Below are 13,844 nucleotides of genomic sequence, written 5' to 3'. Positions count from 1 at the left end.
TTTGTCGCAATCGACTCTAGGAAATATAAGGCTTTTATCAGACGAGTAGGCGCACGCAAAGATCAACCTAGTCTTAAAATAATAAATACAAGTAACTCAAACAGTGATCATCATACAAAAATACACAAATATAGTTGAATCGATAATAGCCACGGATCGAGTTGATATTCAACCTTCTCTGATACTAGAATTGGAATGTTGAACACGTCACGTTTTAGCATACCGATTCTATGTCAAGTGACAGCTAAAGCCGAGGTCTCCTCTCTGCCTTTATGCCCTTTACTACCTACAAGAGCCTCCGCCTAAATGACGTAAGAGGCTGGCAGCCTCCCAATCAGGTAAAATAAATAATGTAATGACCCTAGCCAAGACACGGAACCTTCGAGCTTAGTTACAAAGAGATTTAAAAGCCTACAACGCTTTGTGTCACACCCGATGAAGCTGTGAAAGTAATGTCATTTATGACGACATATTTTACAGAAAAACCGATTGATTTTTACTGCCCCGGCATTGTAAATTTGTATACTTGATGGCAAAAGGTTGTTGATAACGAAGGTTAATATATTGTTGATTAGAAATAAAATCTTGTTAAAAATGTAGTCGCGTGAATTTAACTTAAGAAAGCGACATTACTTTCCGGTCCCCCTAATACATAATCATTAACAACAAGTCATAAACAAAAAAACTTTTCAGTAACTACATAACACCAACGTCAGCTGCGCAGTGAAAATAGAAAATAACTTACAATTTATTCGATAATTTAATTTATTTTTCTTATTATAATTAATGTTTTAAAAATATTTAACTAAAACATTTTAATTGTTTACATTTGTAAATAATTAGTAAAATCTTTGAAGTAACTGCCAAAATATTGTCAATTTAGACGTGTGATACAAAATGTGTATTTTTTTAAATAAGTTATGCTAGTAACAAGTCAAAAACGTTTTGAGATCATGAAAATTTTATTACATTTTCTTTTGTTAATTAAAGCATAAAGAGCGTAAAAAAAATCAAATATAATTTAAAAAATACTGTACACAAAAAGTATAATCATGTACAGGATGATAGGATATAAGTGCAAAAACTTAAAAAAAACCTTTAAGATGAACCCCTTTAAGTTTTTTACACATTTAACCAATTGTCTTATATGTGGCACATTTTTCATGTCAACGAGACGTAATGGTGTCTCAAAAGAAAGTTTATATTTTAAAGTGCTTTTCATGTATGTATAATCACAGTGGATTTCGCGAAGTTGTCGGAGTATTAATGTCAGACGCAATTCTATAAAAAAATACCGCCTTGTACAAATCATCAAAAACTGAAACATTTACAAGATCAAACTGACACTGATTCAATTCTGCAAAATTTATATATTGCATTAATAAACCCTTAAACGTTCATACATGGCTGTTTTCGTATGAACCTAATTTATATTTTTGTCCAAAATCTTTTTTCATATATATCAGAGGAGCCGGAAAGTAATGGCGCTTTCTTAAGTTAAATTCACACGTATATATCTTTAACAAGTTTTTATTTCTTATCAACAATATATTCACCTTCGTTATCAACAAGCTTTTATCATCTAGTATACAAATTTTAAATGTCGGAGCGGTAAAAATCAATCATTTTTTTCTGTAAATATGTCGACAGAAACGACTTTACTTTCCGGTCTCTCTAATATTTATGTCGATTGTTTAATAATTTTATGTACTTATACTTCAATATAACTTATTTTGTTAAAGAAAGAAAGAAATTCTAAAGAATATTCCTCAACGATTTCACGGATAACGTTTCTAAATATTCAGTAATGCTAGTGTGTAACGAATACGAAACATAATCCTCAGAAACCCTTTACTACTCTTGCGTAACGGCATGAATATTGCAGAATCTTCACAACAATACAGTCGACAAATCCACATTTCATAACAGAGAGACTTCACTGCACGCACCAGCATATTCATCATAAATTGTATATAGGTTTTAAATTCCCATAAATCAGGCTACCAATCGATAAATCATTTAAGATTTTCGAATATTTTGTATTTACGTGGCGAGCTAAAGAAATATAAACTTAGTTATGAGACACCTATTATTGTGGAATATAAAACCAGAGCCGTGTACGTTGTTGTCAGCATAAACTTATAATATAGATAAGTAAGCTTAATATAGAGTAGGCTTTTGTATAAACACGGACATCTAAGATGTTAACGATCCATGCGCGCGCGTCGATGCGCATCGAGTTGAAACGACTTTGACGAAACCCATCTGGTACTATGTCGGTTCTCTATAGCAGGGGTCCTCAACATTTTTAATGTAAAGAGTTAAATACTAAATTAAAAATTCATGGCGGTCGTCAATTATTTTTTTACCTAACAAATATGTAAATATATCATATTTATAAAACATTTTATAATAAATAAATTTAATTACAAAGCAAAATTATTATTAATTTTAAATAAATACAGAAGAATTTTTGTAAGTATAGTAAAGATGATGGCAATAGCAATGACATATTTTAAATATCAAATAATTTTAATGTGACATTTGGGTTGCCATATCATGTACAATTTTTTCATTTGGTCATATATGACGTTTTAAATTTCTCATCTAAATTATTAACAGTTTAAGGGCAAGCTAAGATTTATTGGAAGGCGCAGTGGCGCCGCGGGTGCCGTGTTGACGACGTCTGATCTGTATAAACAATACTTCCATTATTCTGCGAATCTATTGAGTTCTCTGAAAGGGAAAAACTCGGATGTTGCGGAAATGTCGGATTTTTATCTAATAAACATATTACATAGTTAAAAGTTAGTTTTAAAGCATAGCTTTAGTATAGATATTTATTTATATAAATGGCATTTATACGCTCTTGAGCATGCCTACACTGATTATAATTGTAATATAAGCAAACGTTTTGTTAAACGTGTACATAAAAGTAGAGTAAATAAAATGTACAGTCAGTGAGCTGTGAAGCTTTGGTTTAATGATCACTGCTTTGGTAGAACTCTCCTGGTTTTATAGAATTCTCCATTTCCCTTTTCGATTTTACAGGCTTTAAACACATAGAATACGGACACTAACAAATTAGCTAAATTTAAAAATACCGTTAAAAAATTTAAAAACTGTTACAATAATAATATTCAATTAAAAATTATTAATTGTATAAATATGGTAGGGGAGAACGAATAAAAAAACGAAATAACACTTATTAGATCTTTCAAGAAGTTGGAATGTTAGTTGAATATAAAAAAAAACTCAAAACTGTCTTTTAATGTCAGTGCTTTTTCAAAACCAAAATGCAAATGATGTTAGAGTTACTTACATGACGCTTTTTAAAAACAATGCGAGAACTGTTTCTATGTATATATTTATTCTTAAACGGATTCTGTCTGGCGAAGCTTAAAAAGATAGCTTTGTCATAAATTAACAAAACGAAAAACGCACGCAACGTGTTCCGGGTCAAAGCCTTAACTTGCATAATTTAAAAAGTAACTTAATACACTAGGCGTAACTTATAACGGGCTCGTTGAAAAACATTTTACACTACCATGGATAATAAAAACCTGATCTTATACAACCAACGGAATACACTTACATGTACTAAAATGCCATCGACACCGAAAGAGCAATGTGCTAATAAAAAAAAATGTACACGAAAGCAGACATGTACCGGTTTGCTCCTAGCTTCGTAAGGACAATAACCTACAATAAGATGTTGTATTTAAAAGAAATGACACAACAATTATATCGGAATTTAATTAAAAAAAAAAAAAAAAACTAAAATTTCTCGCTGTCAATTCGTACTGTCAAATTCATATCTATAAAACTGATAACTTTTATTTATATTTTTTCCTGTTTAAAAAGCCTGCTATATATAGTATAAAAGTCAATGGTTTCAGAAATAGTAAGTAACGTAATGTTGATATAGTAAGAAAAACATTTTTTAAAAAGGCTAATATTTTTTTTTAAATTACGTCATATTAAAAATAATTATTGTTAACTATCTACACTTGCAGATTGTGCTTCCAGAAGCTATTTACCTGTCGCATTCCATTACAGTTTTAGATTGATTATATTTTTGCAAATCTATAAAAAAAACTTTCAATGGATATTATATGAATATTTGATTAGATTTTCACACGAAAATTTGTGTATAATTTAGATTTTTAAGCCTACAATTCTACTATTGTTCAAAATTTTGTTCTTTACGAAAGTGTACCAATTTTGTTACATTGTAATTATCTTGTTGTATTTCTTTTATCATAATTATAGCATCGTAATTGTCTTAAAAATAATTAAATAAAGTTATGAATTAAAAATACATATTACACATATGTAAAGTTATAATGTAATTCTCTTATGAAGCTTGTAATAAATAAATAGATATTAGTCAACGTGATGCGGTGTAACGTAATATTACAAATATAATGAACGTTGTAGACTCATTGGAATTTATATTATCTAGAGTGTCGATGTCCTGACGGCCGTTTGCGATCGAAGCGGGTTTTCGTATCGTCTATAAAAGTTTTTTATACTAAACTGTACCATCGCAATGATAGTTTTTATATCGTATGGCATTCCTATATGTTAAATACCTTCTATAATAGCTTTGGCATTTAACAATTTATCGCTATTAATAAACAAAAATTATGCACGTGTTAATGTAATGATACTGACTTAATAACTGATATAAAGTTAATATATGTATGTTTGTATGAACACGTCGACTACCCTTAACTTCTATTTCCATACCAGATCGATCTGTTTTTTTTTACGTCTACGATATTGAGTATTAAAGTTGCCAGGACTTTAATTAAGACTCAAGATCTTACTGAAAAGTTTTTATTTAAATTTTATCAAAATTTCGTCACGTTTCAGCCTATAGATGCTCACTACAAGGCATAGGCCTTCTCCGAAGATATCTACAAAGCAATATACCATAATCGCCACGTTTAGCAGGCGAGTTGGCGATCGCAGTGTGATATTATGGTACGCAGGGACCCTGCTTCCCATTCTCTGGACTTGTTTGTGAGCAGTGGCAATCCTAAGATAATCCTAATGTACTAAGTATGATTAATATGATTGTATTCCGGAAATCGAATCCGCGATCTACAATCCAAAGTATCAGTTCTCACCGCTTGGCTAAAAGCAGCTCAAAAATTACACAACAAATTTATATACTAAAATTAAAAAACGTCAGGAAAATTTTTATCTACAATTCACATTAAAACAGGTTTAATATTCAAAATCAGAGTCATTAAGAACGACATTCTACGCATCATAAACCAAGTTGTATATTAGAATGTTAGTGAGTAATGCAACAAGAATTTCAACAGGCAAAGCTTGGTCGAAACTCAACTTGTCACCACACTTGCTAAATATAAGAGTCCTGTAACCAATTGATTCTATGAAATCATTAGAAATTTTCAACTTCTGTCATTGAGTATGTAATTTTATATTTAAATTGAATACACTAGACATATTTTTGTAACTTAAAATGACTAGCAGAGTATTCACATTCTATCACTTTCATATCATCATCATCTTCACCATTTCAACTATATTTCCTCTGCTGGACGTAGACCTATTCCATAGATTTCCAGCACGACATGTAGAAAGCCGCATGCACCCAGCTTCCACCTTGGCTATATTAATGTAGATTTTGCATTCCAAAATCACATCTTTGCTAATCTATATGATATAGCTTCACCTTGTTTCTCAAGTAATTAATATAATTATTGTAAAATTTTGTATTATTTTTGTCAAACATTAAATATTAAAGTGAAAACAAGTTGAGGATGCGTTTACATGTAGACAAAATGTTTGTACGCAATTTTATCCTGATTACTTGATTAGTTCTATTCGCTCGTGATATTTACGACCATGCGATCTCCGGGACGGGCTGATGTAGCCACACAGTTTATACGGTTTGGAATTAAAACCTTTTTGATAACTTTAAATTCAAAAAAATATATAACAAAGGTGTACATGTACAAGTACTCGTAAAATATGTAAAAATAGAAAGCAATCGAAACACGATTTTCGGCTGCCGCTCGACAAACAATATATATATAAATATATATAAATATATATATATATATATATATATATATATATATACATTATATATATGTATATATACATATATATACATATATATATATATATAAATATGTATAACTTAACTATAATACTCATGCTACGCTAAAGCTTCAATTTTCATTCAACCTACGATTAAAATTTTCATTATAGGAATCAAATAACCAAAAATTAATAACCTAGAATATAAATTAGTAATAATAATTTAAAATTATTGTTTAGATAAGAAATTCTGAAACTAATAGACAATCAAATAATGCGGAATTTTTGTATATATTTACAATTGTAAACCTATTAAAAACGGTACCTTTCACCTGCCTACTAATGTGTAAATTACAAGTATTCCCCCACCTTTATCGCGGGGATTTCCCTCTATAACTACATAAGTACTGTGAAATTTACAGTGATTTATATCGTTCATAATAAATTCCGCATACCACTGTACATTGCACCAATAGTATCCTTATAATATTAAATATATACGATTTAGCCTGCTGTTGACGATATAATTAAATGTGAATCTTTTGCGCGTTATACAGGGTCGTATTAACGCGTTATACGAGAATGCTACAACGTGTTTTATTTGTGTCTATGTGCAAGTCTACCACTTCTTCGTTCTTCTGGTATCCATATCAAGGTTGTGTGTAAGAAAGTTCCTTGAGTTATAAAACCGCCCAATGTACTTTTTTAGTTTTAATAAATCTGTGTATTTTTTTTGTGACGCCCACTGCTGGGCATAGGTCTCCCCCAAAGACATCTGTGGGGGATACGAATCATAATCGCCACACTTGGCAGGTGTTAATATTCGCAGTGTGGTATTATGGTACGCAGAATATACAGCTGCTCCTCCTCAGGCAATAAATACTAAAGGGTATATTATGATCGTATTAAATCTGCGAGTTTTACCGAAGAGTCTAGTACACACAGATAAAAAACATGTTATATATTCTAATCTGACATTGATAAAGTACAGTCAGCTTGAATTTAACAAAACACTAATACACGAGAAGCGATAAAAACGACGACAGATATAACTGACGACCTATTATCTCAAATATTTTAACGTGAGGCGTTCGAAAAGTCGTAAAACACAATTGAATAGGCAACGAATAAACAAAACAACATACAATAGGGTGACCATAATAAAAATAAATTGTTTCGGGACCTTCCTGAGACAATATAAAATGATTATCTTCTGTTATGGTCACAGTAATGTATTACATTAACTAAATAGGTTTTCCTAGTCGAGATTCTTGATATTTATTATTATGAAATATAATATAATATAATATAATATAATATAACCGCAAATTAATTTTAGGTTTGCTGAGAATAACGCTATGTTATGTACAATTATTTATATATATGTTTGGAATCATGTAGAGATATTTTATGAGTATATAAATAGATTTTGGAACGATTGTCACAAAAATAATTCAGATTTTGATGAAATTATCAAAAGCAATCGTCTTAATTTTTGTGTTTTTTTTAATCAAATTCTTTTTATTAATGATTTGCGTTCTTCTATTTTTTTATCTGTATTCACTAGAATTAGCTTTTAAGAGATTGTTTTTTTTGTATATAGCCTAATTACGTTATAGACTCTAGTAAGAATAAACAGTCATAGGCTTTTCATTAAAACAATAAATAAATAAATAACAATATTAATAGAAAAATAATATTCGATTGAGTATGCACTTACAGATTTTTCATAATATATTCGCTGCGTGTTTTTTTGTACATTATCTTTATAACTGTATAAGTTTTCTAATCCAGGTGTAATCAACCTTTCTAATCAACGGACCAATTTAAATTTTTTTGGCGGGCCGAACATGTGAAACTTTATTTTTTTTTTATTTAAAAAGAAAATATACCAATTTCAATGCAAAATATAAAATAAACAAGACAAAAACAGAAAAATGAATACTATAAAATTTTAAATAGAAATTTGGCATCGTTTTTTTTTCTACAAGTGTATATAAAATATATATGCAGCTTTCTAATCCGTTTCAATCAGTTTTGATCAGTGGTTATTATTTATTAATTGTTTCGGTTTACCGTGTACCACCATTTCATTATTATTAATTTTATAACCATATATTGATGCGAGAAAGTCCATAAAATAAATTCAATCTTCGAAATGTTCGAAGGACCGCATAAACATGTTTAACGGGCCACATGTTGCTCAACCCTGTTCTAAATCATCTTATGTATTTAACGTTGAGTTCTTCTATCAAAATTAATGCAGTATTTTTAGAGTAATATTATTAATGATATAGTGATATATTAATTATACATGCGTAGACGTGTGTTACACGACATGCGTTGACGTTGTGTGACGTTAAATCGTATCTCCCGGATATCTAATATATAAAATTTCCATGTCACAATGTTAGTTACCGTACTCCTCCGAAACGGCTTGATCGATTTTTACCAAACTTTATATGCGTATTCAGTAGGTCTGAGAATCGGCTACTATCTATTTTCCATACCCCTAAGTGATAAGGGTTGTTCACCTTTAAAAATTTTTTTTTTATTTTGGACGAAATTTTTTGTTTTTATTTTTTTATAATGTGGCATTAAAAATACATACAACCCTAAATTTTCACTCCTCTACAATCAACCCTTTAAATTTTTTTGCAAAACAAAGTTTACAGGATCAGCTAGTAATCTTATATAAATCACATTTGTGCATTTATTATATAGAATTGCCACAGCTCATAAACAAGTTTTCAGGGGATGGGCAGCAGCGTTCTTTGCGTATCATAATTCGACTCTTGGGGTCACCAACCCGCCTACATAGCACGGTGATTATGGTTACTAAAAATATCTATGGGAGACATTCCCCCATAGATAACTTGGAAAGAAGCCTATCCCTTGCAGTGGGTGTCTATAGGCTGAACCTAGGTCGACAATGCGTAGACAAATGACATGAAAATAGCATAGATGGCGGCAAAGACAAGTGATAGATAAGACCTTATTAAATATTTAATGGAATCAGGCGTTTCCTCGCGGAAGTCCATCCTAAGTAAGAAAAGGACCAATATTTAGCCACTTCCGCACATGCAGTGGTAGTCGTGCAATGAAACGCACCGCCCGCCAGCCCGGTGATAAATGCGTATGCGGCAAACAATGCGAATCACACAACCGCCACCACCAAATAACTCAACACGTGTTTCACCCCTCCACGGGGCATCTTCAGGAGTTATGTTACACCGATTAGTGCCAAACACAGAGACTGTCATTTCATTGCACGACTACCACTGCATGTGCGGAAGTGGCTTAATATTGGTCCTTTTCTTAAATAAGACCTTATTAAAGTCTTCGGAAGAAGCTGGATGTATATCGCTTCCAAGTCTTCCGGTCCTATTGCAAATCTATAAGGGAAATCTATGTCCAGCAGTGGGCCAAAATGGCGATGGTAATTATCATTACCTCATACATGAATTATAGATTTAATAAAATAATTGGTACATTTTTTAAATCAATAAAACAATACTATTTAATATCATAAATCAAGTGTTTGTTGTACACCAGGTACTATGTCTAATGATCTTTTATTACGCTTGCCATACCCTTTAATACTGATAAGAGAGAAATTTCATTTGTGAATTATACGATACGAATGATAATGATTTGTACATTTTTATGCAAGCATTTTATTAGGCTGTATTTAATGGCTTTTCTTTCTTTAAAATGGTAAATAGTCTGCATATTCTTGTCAACCGATATACACCCATTGTAAAACATATATCTCTCCCAAAGATCGCTACAATGTGTCTTGCCAACATCCAAAGACATACCGCAACATCCCGCGACATAAACATCGTCGGTCTGCATATATAAATTAATTATTTAAATAAGCAATTATAATTTTTGAAATTTAACTAGTTTCTCGAATTTTCTAGATTGTTCCAACCAGAATTCTCTAATGTTACGTCTTTATCAAGTTATAACATGTTTAAGGGAACAGGGATTGATCTACACATATATAAATATGTACACACATATATACATTTATATAAATAACTTTACGGGTGTTGTGCCCAATGCGATTATATTTACAATAGCGTATAAGGAATTTAGAATTGTTTATATATTTACGCGTCTTATAAACTCCGGCTTTATATGTTATATGTTTCGGGGAACTATTTTGATTATTTTTGTAAGTCTCATTACCGGAATGAAGTAAGTACTCTTAGTCCGCTTCGTAGAGACCTTTAATAATAAAAAATATATTAATAATTATAAATTATTATTCAACACGGCCAGGAAAAGCTGTGACAACTTGAAAATATCTTTTTGATCATTGGAAAATTTGCCAATGAGGAGTCCGTAGTCCCAAGTGTTGATCCGATCAAGTTCATCCCACGCTTGATACCATAGCAGTCGAAGTAATATAAACAGCCGAAGACCGGCACAGATGGTGTAACATAGTACGCAATAAACTTACCAAAAATGGTAACAATCCGCAGTAGTATATATGACACAAGGAGAAGAATATTACTAATAAAAATTAATCAGAAAATTTTAAAAATAACATTCTTGTCAATAAACGCTAATCCCGACATAACACGTGCAGACTTGAGAATAATCAAACAGACAAGAATACATCCGTATCGAGTTTATTATGTCAAGATGGCGGAAAATAGATGGAATTGAACGCGACATATTTCTAAAACATCTAGATAAAACACGTGTACGTATATACGACGAATGATTCGATTAAAGCAAACGGAACTGAGTTTTAACGGAACTTTTGTTACTTTTCACAAATAACTGTTAATTAAATTATAAGAATTATTGCGAAATATGTTTATTTTGCATTAAAATATTTTCAGAAATGTATGTCAGACATTGCGTGTTTTTTTCATATTGGCAGTGCTAATTGCATTCAGCAAAAAACAATATTATTATTTAGAGAACCATTAACAAAAAGACTACAAACTCTTTTATTATAATATCAGCAATCTTGGCTTGTTATTAAATTTATTGTTTGAATTTCATAATAAACAATCATTACACTAATTAGTTTTCTAATTCGCATTTAAATAGTTAATGATAATGCAATTATAATTTCTTTTTCGTTTGTTTTTGATTATCATCAAATTTTTAACTTATGTCTCTGAAAAAATGTGTTGATTTTACAATATTTGTATTTTTCTTGTAATGCTAATATAATCTTCTTTTGATTATATATTAATGTAACTATTTGGTTTTGACTGTCGTCAAATTTTTGACTAATGTGTATGAAAAAAAAGGGTTGATTTTACAATATTTATATTTTTCTTACAATGCTAATACAACCTACATTTAATCATATGTTGACGTGTCTTTTGATTTTTGATTGACCTCAAATTTTTGACTAGGTTGTGTGAAAAAACAAAAGTGATGATTTTACAATGTTTATAATTTGCATGCTATATGAGTTTTAAACAATATTTTTTAAAAAATGCCAAAAGTCGACTCGAATATATATATATATTCAAAGCAACAAATTTAAAAATAGACATTGCTAATTTATATGCTATCTGTATGATAATGATATAATGCTATTTCTAATTTAGAAATAATTTTTTTGGCCTATATGAAACAAAGTTTTGTCTAAAGAGACAAACATTTTAGGACTTAAACTTTGTGTATCTCAATGACGGAAACTGGAAAACCCTTAAACTGCGTTAGATATGTAATATTAATCAATCACCCAGGACACACTTGGTGGGTTAAGCCTTGTACAGAGATTTCTAACCCCACAGTAAGAACATTAAAAAATAACAACCACGCTATAAACCTCTTTGTCGAAAATATTAAGCATCATTATTAAAAAAAAACATCAAACTTGTCCATTCAACTACATTTTAAATGAACCTTAAGATAAATTCTTCCGTTCGTTAAATAACTTAAGTGGTGATACAGTTAAAAATCTTCAGACAATACTTCCAATGACACAAATCAAGCAATGCGAGTTAATATGATCATTTGTTGCTTTTTACTTGTATTCAATTTACTGAAAACGAATTCGCTTAATTGCTTTGTATCCGTAAAGTTAACAAAAAAATGCAGTTAAAATTAAAGACTTTAATGACGAAATAACTTAAAAAAACTAATAGATACACTTTTTATGTTAGCAGACAAAAGATGAACTAAAGAATAGAACGTGAATTCCAATAATGAACTTAGTTGACGAAAATGGAAAAATAAATACGACATTGTTATATGATACAATTTTACGAAGAAATATAATGCATATTTAAAAAAACACTCCCGTCACAGAAGAACAGTAAGTTCATAAGAGTATAAAAAAATTATGATAAATCGCCAATACTATAAAGTTTTATTAATTTAGTAATATTCTTAAAGTTAAAAAAAATAATCAACCCAAAATATAAATAAAATATTTTTTAATTAATTAATTTAAAAAAATCACTGCTAAACAAACAACATATTCACAAAATTAATTTATATATTTGTGTTTAAAATACGTAACAAAAGACATAATATAAAAAAAATCATAGTTAGTATTGACAAAATATGTCAACGGTGTGATTAGAGGTCGAAAGATTTATTAAAACAACAATTATCAGCAATTAAAAAAATACCAAGTAATTACACATAATTAGATACTTTGTAATTCATCTGTAGAATATGAAATAGCTATTGTTGATGACATTAATAGAACTGTATTTATGATATATTATAACAATGATATATATATTGTGAAACAAATTACGTATAAACATTGCTAAAGTATTAATTCATATAAATAATTATCACATAAAAAACGATGAAAGCTGTAAATAAAGCACATTTAAAGGAATGTATTAAAAAAAACTTCGAAAGTTGTGTAAATTCGTCGCGTGAAAATAACTTTCCGAGAATTGTTATTTTAACAGTTACGTATGCCTTAACACTAACATCAATATACTAAATAAATAAAGAATAGGGTTCCGGAACACAATTATACCAATTATCATATAATTCGCATCATCGGCGTGTTTAATAATTGATAAGAAAAAATATTTATTAACTTCGAGTTATGTAAAAAAAAAATACATACGGATTCGACGTAAAATAAGTCGGAAGGAATATATGAACTTCGCGATAGAATTCGGTATACACACAACAATGGTACGATGTGAAATTGGTACGGCCCGGCGCCGTCTCGGCCGACCGATGACTGGACTGAGCGACGCTTGCGCAGGCCACTACACACACACGCACACATACAGCGTCCACACAACTCTACCCGTAGATTCGTGAAAGATGCAATTGGAGACAAATTATTTAAAGTTTTTGCAACTTTAACAACTGTTCTCAGAATCCGACGATTAAAACGTTGCAAGAATTTTTTACATCATTACGTTTTTATTTGCTTACTAAATTATTTCATTACTACGTATCATCTAATACACCATAATTTTAAATACGCAACTATCATATCAGTCAATAATAAACCACCGCAAATACAATATTAAATGAGCTAATCTTTCAGACAGTACGTTTGGTTACAAATGTAAAAACTGGTCAATTCATTGCTCATTTGCTACCAACTAATGTATGGTAACCTATCCAAAGTTCAATGGTTTCAGAAATAACTAACAACGTATTGATAATGCATAAACAACGGTTTCAAAATATATGTTAATAAATATTAAATTTTATTATTGTTTACTATCTGTATATGCTGACTGTACTGCTTGAAGTTACAGGCCTGTCATATTAAAATAATAAAAATTAACATAGCA

General features: G+C 30.1%; 1 protein-coding gene across 3 annotated transcripts in view; it reads right to left on the bottom strand.

The window, feature by feature from the left end:
* The window catches only part of LOC137931482 (angiotensin-converting enzyme-like), a 73,762-nt gene that overhangs the window by 15,614 nt on the left and 44,304 nt on the right, over window positions 1-13,844 (bottom strand). Inside the window, exon 1 of one of the 3 annotated variants that reach the window (XM_068774874.1) lies at window positions 13,157-13,304. The exons of the other annotated variants lie outside the window; for them this stretch is intronic. The gene's annotated coding sequence lies outside the window, so the exon portion shown is untranslated. Of the gene's footprint in view, window positions 1-13,156; window positions 13,305-13,844 lie in introns of those variants that run through there. 3 annotated transcript variants of the gene reach the window in all.

The sequence above is a fragment of the Battus philenor genome, unplaced genomic scaffold (assembly GCF_028537555.1).
Source record: "Battus philenor isolate CCGP_79_NKW_IND1 unplaced genomic scaffold, ilBatPhil1.0.hap1 SCAF_8, whole genome shotgun sequence".
Taxonomy (NCBI): domain Eukaryota; kingdom Metazoa; phylum Arthropoda; class Insecta; order Lepidoptera; family Papilionidae; genus Battus; species Battus philenor.
The sequence above is the reverse complement of the archived record's forward strand: the minus strand, read 5'-3'. Positions and strand labels throughout refer to the sequence as shown.